Genomic DNA, 9,420 nt, shown 5'->3' with positions numbered 1-9,420 from the left:
CTCAGAATCCTTGAGAATAGGGCTCTACCTCCAGTATGATTACCAGAATCTCCTTCATGAAAGTCTTTGAGCACCTCTTGAATTTCAGGATCTTCGATACATCTCAAGTATGGACCTGCAAGAGATTTCCTATACAGAATATTGTTTAATAAAATGTATTGTGATACCTTAAGTTTGAAGGACTTAGGTTTCTCTATGGCTGGAATCTCTCCATTTTGAATGAACTTCTTGATCGGGAGGATCCAAGATCCTTGATTATTTGAGGATAATGGATCCCAAGGCACAATCTCTTTTTCAGTTGTTATCTCCCCAACATCTTGTTCTCCTATTGTTGGTGAGAGTATATGGATGATTGGGATCTTCGTATCTTCTGGAATCTTCAATGATGAAGCTAAATTTGCTAAAGCATCTGCTCCATCATTCTCTTCACTTGGTACCTGTATAATACTAAAAGAATCGAAGAACTTTGACAGTTCCTTCACAACATCTAGATATTTGATTAGTTTTTCACCTTTAACAGCATATGAGCTATTAAAGTGGTTAGTCATCAATAACGAATCTACATATACTTGAAGATACCTGATCCTCATATGTTTAGCTAATTTCAAACCTGCGATCAGAGCTTCGTATTCTGCTTCATTATTGGTGGCTTGGAATGCACACGCAATGAACTGGGGTATTATGTCCCCCTGTGGCGATTTCAGTAGGATACCTAATCCTGTTCCTCTTACGTTGGATGCTCCATCAGTAAAGAGGATCCAAGGATCCTTGGTTTCTTCCAGTTGTTGAACCTCCAAATCAGCTTCCTCTTGTATGCCACTACTGAAATCAGCCACAAAGTCTGCGAGTGCTTGTGACTTGATGGCTGTTCTAGGCTCATACTGAATATTTACGCTCAGCTTCACAGCCTACTTGGTCATCCTTCCATCTGGTGCTGAGGATAAGTAATCCTTAAGAGCCTTCAGAGATAAAATTGATGACCCTAGCATTAGGTGGTGGAGCTGCTTTCTGTGGAATTTCTTTGGGATCCTGGATTCTTGCTTTCTTGTCAGGTGACTCCTGTTTTGTTGGAGTTCCTAATCGTTATTGGATTCTTTTATCATCCTCCAATCTTATAAACCTGAGTGCCCTGTTCCTTACTTCATCTAATGTCCTGCATGGGGTCATAACAATATCATCATAAAATAGAGAGTCCTTTTGAAGTCCCATCTTAAATGCTTCAACAGCCGTAGCCATATCAAGACTAGGGATCTCTAGGGCCTCCCTGCCAAACCTTGTAACAAAATCCCTAAGGGATTCAAATCACTAGTTAACTTCTCAAATTTCCTATTACAGGAAAACTGGTTGTTGAACAAGTTAACTAAATGTGAAAAAGAAGTAACGGAAAAGGGAGGAAGACTTAGCAGCCATTTTAATGCAAATCCTGTTAGTGTGGATCCGAAACCCTTGCATAGACAAGCCTTCTTGAGTTTTTCGGGAATTGGATTGATTTCCATTCTCTCCCTGTATTGAGCCACATGCTCTTCGGGATCAGTTGCCTCATCATACACCTTCATGTTGGGGGGTCTGAAATCGTTTTGGGACTTCAGCATCACAAATAGGTGGAGCAAATCTGGACAACTTGTGGCTTCCTTCTGGGATTTCAGGGATCGGACGGACCACTCCTGGCATGCTGGATATCATATCCTTAAGCTTTTGAAGTTCCTTAGCCATAGCCTGGTTGATACCTGTATCCTGCATAGAGCCAAGGTTAGTGTCTAAGGATATATGATTATACATGTTACCTCTCGGTTGATTGAACATTGGTATCCCGGAAGTGTAGCCAAGATAAGAAGTATCCGCTATAGGAGTTGGTCCACCATAGGCAATGGTTTGCATGGGGATTATGTCTCCTTCATGAATCTCTGAGGATCTTTGATGCTGCACCCCTGAGGATCCTTGATTCTGCCAGAAGGATCCTTGAGGTTGGGAGTTGAAGGATCCTTGGTGATACATCCCAGAGGATCCTGGTTGAAGGAACGAGGATCCTTGAGTTTGTTGGCCCATGGATCCATGTTGAAGAATAGATGATCCTTATTGAAGGAATGAGGATCCTTGAGTTTGCTGACCCATGGACCCCTGTTGAAGGATAGGTGATCCTTGCTGGAAGATGGAAGATCCTTGAGTCTGTTGAGCCACAAATCCTGGAGTAGTGAAATCCAGAATCCTGGGCATCAAAGGAGTCTGATCCTCCAGTGGCCTCTTATTCTTCTTGAGATCTTCAATTTCTCCTAGGATCTTCTGGTTGGTTTTGTTATGTTGCTCCATGTATGCCTTAACCTGTGAAAACATAGCAGAAACATCATTATTAGAGTTAACCACCGATGTGGCAACAGTGGTCTTTGAGCTCCCGTGATTGTAGGAGGCATCGGCGGCAAAGTCCTTGATGAGAGAGGAACCGAAGATCGCATGGTTGATGAAGCAGAGGTTGATTGAGAGGCCATTGACGGTGATATGGGTATGATAGGTTGAATGTTGATAAGGTATTTTCTGGATTATAGCACCAATCGCCTCACGGTGGGCGCCAAATTGTTTTGGATAAAAATCTGCGAAGGATAATGTATCCAAATTCGTTTAGTGAGGATTAGTGCTATGGTGATGAAAACAAGTATGTATTGATTGCAAACACAAACACACGGATTTGTTACGGGGAAAAGACCTTGATCTGGTTCGGATCGCCGGCACAAAAACCCCGGGTGATGACAAATCGTCTATCACCACTTTATTAATCAAAAAGGGTGTTACAAGGTTTGGAGAATATGATTAGTATTACAACGATAGCTAAGTGAACGAGCTGTGATAGAGAGAATGCTCTGGTGTGTGTGAATACAATGTGTCTCCCTAATTGATTATAATCTCAATTTAAATAGGAAAAGAATAACAAATATCCCTAATTTTAGCCTATAATCAAGCCTTTCCATAATTAGAGTTGTTTCCTTCATTATCCACGCGTTTTCTTAACTTGATAGCGAGATTATAGGTTAGACCTGGTCATTAGCCGTTATACCTGCCATAAATATCAAGATAACAAAGGAAATTCGTTAATAAATAATAAGTACTGAGGATCATTGATCCTGAAAGGATCTGCAACATATTCTAAGGATAATTGATCCATATTATATGCCAGGATAACATATCCACAGTGTCAAATTTCCATGCACTAACAACACACACTTAGCAATCTTGTAAACATAGATCATAATCTCCACCATTTGTAACCCGATTTTTTATTAATAAATTGGTGATAGACGATTTGTCATCCCCCGAGGTTTTTATGCAGGCGATCCTCTAAAGATCAAGGGCTTTTCCTCGTATAAATCTCTGTGTTCTGTTTTGGATAAAAATTAGCTAAGGATAATGTATCCAAATCTGTCAAGTGAGGTATAGTGCTAATACGATAAAGGCGAATGTATAATCGAAATCTTGGTGAACGAAATGATTTGATCACGAGGGAAAAAACCCTTGATTATAATAATCTTACTTCGGTCAAAAACTAGCAAGGTAATCTTTGGTCGAATTGCTTCGGTCAAAGATTAACAAGGTAATCTTTGGTCGGATGGTACGTGATTATAATAATCTCCGGCACAAAAAACCCTCGGACGGTGAAAACTATCACCGTCAAGTTTATTAATGGTAAAAGGGTGGTTACAAATGTTGTGGAGTTTATGATCGATGTTACAAAGTAAGCTAACGTGTAGAGAGAGTATTTGGTTCTGCTCTGATGTGTGAGTGAATAAAAAGTGAGTCCTAATCGATCATAACTCGATAATTATAAAGAAAATACATATAACAATAACTCCTAAAAATCCGCAAGTCCTCCACTAGCCACTCCCATCACTTTGACCACGTGCCATAGAAGTCCAGTAGCGAAATAAGTGGAAGAACAAGTCTAAGAGCCGTTGTTAATATTTAAACATCAATCTTCACACGAAATCGTCCATTAATAGCTACGTTGAATAAGAATCCTGGATCCATGCTCCAGCTAGAGAATACTCCATGAGGATAATTAATTCAAGCACGTCTTCAAGAATAACATATCTTGTTTTTAGCTTAGTCTTCAATCTAGACCATGAGTTGCAGGTGTCTTGTAGTGGAATATACAGTAGATTGGATCTTAAAGTTGTTATACCTGTTTAACACATCACCATACTAAACGCAATCATTAGTAAACAAATAATACCGAGGATCGTTGATCCTTCATAACCTGATACATATCTCAAGGATAATCTACCCATAAGATAGTTAAGGATTAAGGATCCTCAGCATAAAATTCATGCCCTAACATGTTCATCGACATATTACATATATAATTACAAACACCAAGTTCCACAATTACGAATTTGGTTACATCATCCTTAGTTGATTTTTGACCAAAACACTTTAAATGACTTATTTCAGTATTTTACAGTTGATAAATTAAACTTTTAATCAATTATTTGTCGCTAGATTGACACCTATTTGCCACCTACTTCGAGGCACTTATAAAACATGTCACTTTCCATGTTTCCATGTTGTTAGATGTTCAAGTTTCCTAATGAACAAATGTCGTATTCGTAATTCAATTATGTAGATAAAAATGCATGGGGCTAGTGTCATAAAAGTTTCTTAGGTCTATTATTTAGACCACTTGTGTAATGTCTTTCAACGATTATTCACTAGGTTGACTTAGGGTGATGGGGTGCGCATCAGATAGTGCCCTCGTGTACCCAGGGTATACCACCATCACCCTCCTCATTTTCCCCACCTGGTGATACTTTTGTTGTTAGCTATCATCTATATGTTGATTGTTGTATTAGGTTTTTTTTTATCCGATACCAACCGAATCCTCGAGTTTACCTAGCTACGATTAGAGGGTGTGATATTAACAAATAAAACATATAAACTTAAAAAGTAAGATGAGATTAGTATAAGGACTAAAATAGCAAGTAAAATTTAGTAATCAACGAAAAAGGGTTTACACAATTCCATTAACCCGACCGTATATTCTTGTTCAACTTAGCGTCAAACCACATTCAAATCCATAGCTAAAAATGGCAACTTTTTAACTATCTTGAATCAGTTAACAATATAATTATCTGGGTTGAAGCTTAAATTATCAAAAGATGTCGAGAAGAATTACATTTGGATTCATGAAAGAATCTTTAACACAGAAGCTTAAATACAGTAACCAATACCAGGCATTATTGTTCTTCTTCATCTGCAACTGTAACTGATAAACCCAATCTTCCTGGTTCCTCTAGAATGGTAATTAACTTTTGTTTTATTGTTAGAATAATATTATTATACATTAATACATCTCACTTTTCAATGTATATTCACTTTTGAGCTCTAGTTATAAAGTTTGAGCTCGGGTAATGAGTAGTTTTCAAGCTTGGTTCGGGTAGGATCGTTTATTATTTATTAATTTATTTATATCTATCTATCTATATATGTTTATAATTATTTTTTGTATTTGTGTAATTATAATTTTTTATATAACATAATATATTTTATTTGCTTATTTTTTTTATCATGTTTTATGCATAACATTAATTATTAAAAACAATCTATAAAAATAACAGTCTTGTTTAGGCTTGTGAGTTGGCTCGAACTCAATAAGCGATACTCAATCAAGTTTCGAGCTCTGTTTCTAAAGAGTGAGCTTGGCTCCTTTTCAAGCTCAAGCTTGGCTCAGGCTCAACTCGTTTGTTGTTTATTAATTAGTGTGCATATATATATATATATGTATTTTTTATTATGATTTCATATGTAAAATTAATTATTAAATAAATATATATCAAATGAAAGTTATAAAAATAACAGGTTGGCTTAGGCTCGCGATCTGGCTCGAACATGATAAGTGATTATCGGTCTCGTTTACTAAACAACTTTACTATTTGAGTTTGAAAATGGTTTGGTTTGATATTAGAAATCAAGAGTTGATACCATTTGAATCTGAATAGTATAGGTATCTTAAACTGTAGGGAAGATTACTTACAGGAGGCATTATTGGCCTGGTTGGAGGAGCTTATTTCAGCACTCTGGATGAAGCAACATTCAGGTACTTAATCTAGATATGTTTAACTCAGGGTGTTCAAGGTTCGGTTTTTGACGATTTTTTTAAGTATAACTGTTAGTTACGGTTTGGCTTTTGTTACTTTCATGGTTTAGGATTATTATGCCTTTATAATAAAAGATGCATAGAATTTGATCAAAATACAGAATCGATAATTTTAGTCCGACTTCATGTATTGTATTGTTAAACAAAGCCCAATCATGTGTATAACTTAAAATAATTAAAGGCCTAGCTAAAATATAAAACGTCACATAGCCCAAACTTGATACTGTTTGGTTTATTTTTGTATCGGTTTTTCGAGTATAAACCGTAAACCAAACCGTTTCTATACGGTTTGAATATTCATAAACCAACTGGCGGAATAAGTTTCAAAAAAACTGACCGCGGAACCAAAGTGGTGACCGATTTGGGATGTTTTCACGGTTTCAAACCGAACCATGAACACCCTATCAATTCACAGTTTGTCATGTGGTTCATGACTATACCAATATGAATAGCATACACATGTTACTGGTTTACATAATTTCATTCGCCTTGGTTGTTACTTGTAAGTTGTTACCCTTCTTGATGGACATTTCTGCAGTGGCTGGTTATTTTCAGCGTCAAAGATTGCAAACCCATTATTTGCATTACTGGATCCCGAAGTCGCTCATCGTCTAGCTATCTCTGCAGCTGCTCGCGGGTTGGTCCCTAAAGAAAGGAGGCCAGATCAGCAAATTCTCGGGCTTGAAGTTTGGGGAAAAAGATTCCCAAATCCAATTGGTCTCTCTGCTGGATTTGATAAAAATGCAGAAGCTGTTGACGGTTTACTCGGATTAGGCTTCGGTTTTGTTGAAATTGGATCGGTAACTCCTCTTCCACAAGAGGGTAATCCAAAGCCTCGTATGTTCAGATTGCGGGACCAAGGGTAAGAAAGTAATTAATAATCAAATACTTTTGTTATTAATGTTTACAATCACTTATTGTTCTTTGTTTGTGTGCAGTGCCATTATTAACAGGTGTGGTTTTAATGGTGACGGAATCGCTGCTGTTGCAAAGAGGTTAGAGGCTCAACATGAAGCCAAAAATGGAGGGAAAGCGGGACCCGGGATTCTCGGGGTTAATATTGGAAAGAATAAAACTAGTGAGGATGCTGCTGCAGATTATGTACAAGGTGTTCATTCACTTTCACAGTATGCTGACTACTTGGTAGCTTACCTTATTTTTGTTTTTTTATTAACTTTATATATAGTTTTATTTACTGTAATTGATTTGCATTGACATTTGTTTAATCATGTTGTAGGTGATTAATGTGTCGTCACCTAATACACCTGGACTCCGCCAGCTTCAAGGGAGAAATCAGTTAAAGGATCTTGTTAAGAAGGTTTGAGATTTGGCTAAACTACTCATTTTAATCTAGTTATCAGCTTATTTGGAGATAGAAGGTTATAAATTATAATATAAATCGATCACATTTTTTTGTTGTAATTAGGTTAAAGCAGCTCGTGATGATATGAAATGGGGTGAAGAGGGCCCACCTCCATTGCTAGTCAAAATTGCTCCAGATTTGTCTAAGCAAGATCTTGAAGATATTGCAGCGGTATTTATATCTTCTACATATTATTATTATTCATTTAATTTAGGGTTCTTATTGTTTCATTTTGATAATGCAGGTTGCTCTTGACCTTAACTTGGATGGCTTGGTATGACACTCTATGCAATTGCACAAATTAAGCAATATTCACTTACATGTATATGTTTGTTAGGAAAAAGTAGTTATAAAATGTATTTGACATTGGTTCAATATGACTTAAGGAGTTATTGTTTTGTTATAGATAATTTCAAATACAACAATTTCAAGGCCAGAAGTAGTAGAAACAAACCCTGTGTCGAAGGAAAGTGGTGGATTGAGCGGGAAGCCTCTTTTTAATTTGTCAAATGATATACTTAAAGACATGTATATTCTAACTAAGGTACAGTTGACTTTTTAGCGTGTGTCGTAACAGTCAGTTGTTTCTATTTTTCGTACTAACTTTATATTGTTTGTTTTGTTTATTTAGGGAAAAATTCCTTTGGTTGGTTGTGGAGGTGTGAGCAGGTTTGTGTCTCATTTTCATTTTAAGTTTTTGTTAATGATTACATGGTATAGTTGTAACATTAGTAAATGTAATAATTATTAAATGTGTACTTGAGTTAGTGGCGAGAATGCTTATAAAAAGATAAGAGCAGGAGCAACTCTTGTTCAGCTTTACTCAGCATTTGCGTATGGCGGGCCCGCTCTTATACCTCAAATAAAGGTATGACGTGGCTCAGGCTGTGTACTTCTAACTCGTGTATTTCTATTACTTCTAGAATTGTTATGCAATCACGATTCACGAGTCTGTGTCTTCCATTCTGCAGGCTGAACTTGCAGATTGCTTAAAAAGGGATGGTTTCAAGTCAATTTATGAAGCTGTTGGTGCGGATTGCAGGTAATCGTGTGATTTGTGCCAAATTAATCGTTATTTTACGGCTTTGTAAACATAAGTTACTGGGAGAATACCTCACAGTTGTATTTTTAACTTCATTTTATTGCAAATTCTAAGCCTTAAAATATTTAAGTTATTTTTGTTTTTTTTTTTGCTTTGTTTCTATAAGCAGCGGCTCTGATGTTTGAGGGAAGAAGAGAACTTGGAACTTGTTGACTATCGATGATTATGACGAAGAATGGTATGGTGTGTTTTATGCTAATAAGGCTTTTAGAGTTTTTGGTTAGAGAGTAACCATTGCATTAATGCTTCATTTAAAAACATTGTGGTAGATTTATAGGTTTTTAACCAATTGTAATAATCATTTGAAAATGTTACAATGGGCTTATGGGCAACATGCTTAATCACTCTTAAGTGTCTTGTTTATTTAGCATTTATGTCCAGTTTGGTTACTTTGAAGCATGCGGGTTTTGGTCAAACAGTAACAAATATTTGACATTTACATTAACCAAATCGCGCAGGTTATTAATTTAGGCTAAAGCTATCAAAATCGATCTGATTTTTAGTTATCCTTTCATATAACAATGCCGGTCTAAAACTATGTGTATACGTATCACTGTTAAAATGGTTATAGGATGATTGCAAATAGTGTGTAGAATGATACTATACAACACTAGCATAGGTTATATGAGGTTTGGTGACCAGGATCGATAAACACAATAACGAAGTTTTAGATCATAAGCTCGATTCTTTGTAATTCTCATTAGCTCGAAAAATTACAATACTCAAAACTCCTAATGGGGTCTCACCGGAAGCAGCCTCTCTATCCTTATGGGGTAGAGGTAAGGCTGTCTACATCTTACCCTCCTCAGACCCTAC

General features: G+C 36.6%; 1 pseudogene across 1 annotated transcript; it reads left to right on the top strand.

Moving 5' to 3' along the window:
• Positions 1-5,032: 5,032 nt before the first annotated feature.
• Positions 5,033-8,655, top strand: LOC143615718 (dihydroorotate dehydrogenase (quinone), mitochondrial-like; annotated as a pseudogene). Its single transcript, XR_013150523.1, has 11 exons — positions 5,033-5,283; positions 6,003-6,079; positions 6,678-7,001; positions 7,078-7,282; positions 7,377-7,457; positions 7,566-7,673; positions 7,747-7,776; positions 7,909-8,046; positions 8,134-8,171; positions 8,271-8,370; positions 8,474-8,655. The product of XR_013150523.1 is annotated as a dihydroorotate dehydrogenase (quinone), mitochondrial-like (transcript).
• Positions 8,656-9,420: the final 765 nt, after the last annotated feature.

The sequence above is a fragment of the Bidens hawaiensis genome, unplaced genomic scaffold, assembly GCF_021521415.1.
Source record: "Bidens hawaiensis isolate Kalapana, Puna unplaced genomic scaffold, B.hawaiensis_p1.1 tig00044022_1, whole genome shotgun sequence".
Classification (NCBI taxonomy): domain Eukaryota; kingdom Viridiplantae; phylum Streptophyta; class Magnoliopsida; order Asterales; family Asteraceae; genus Bidens; species Bidens hawaiensis.
This window is presented reverse-complemented; position numbering and strand designations above follow the sequence as displayed.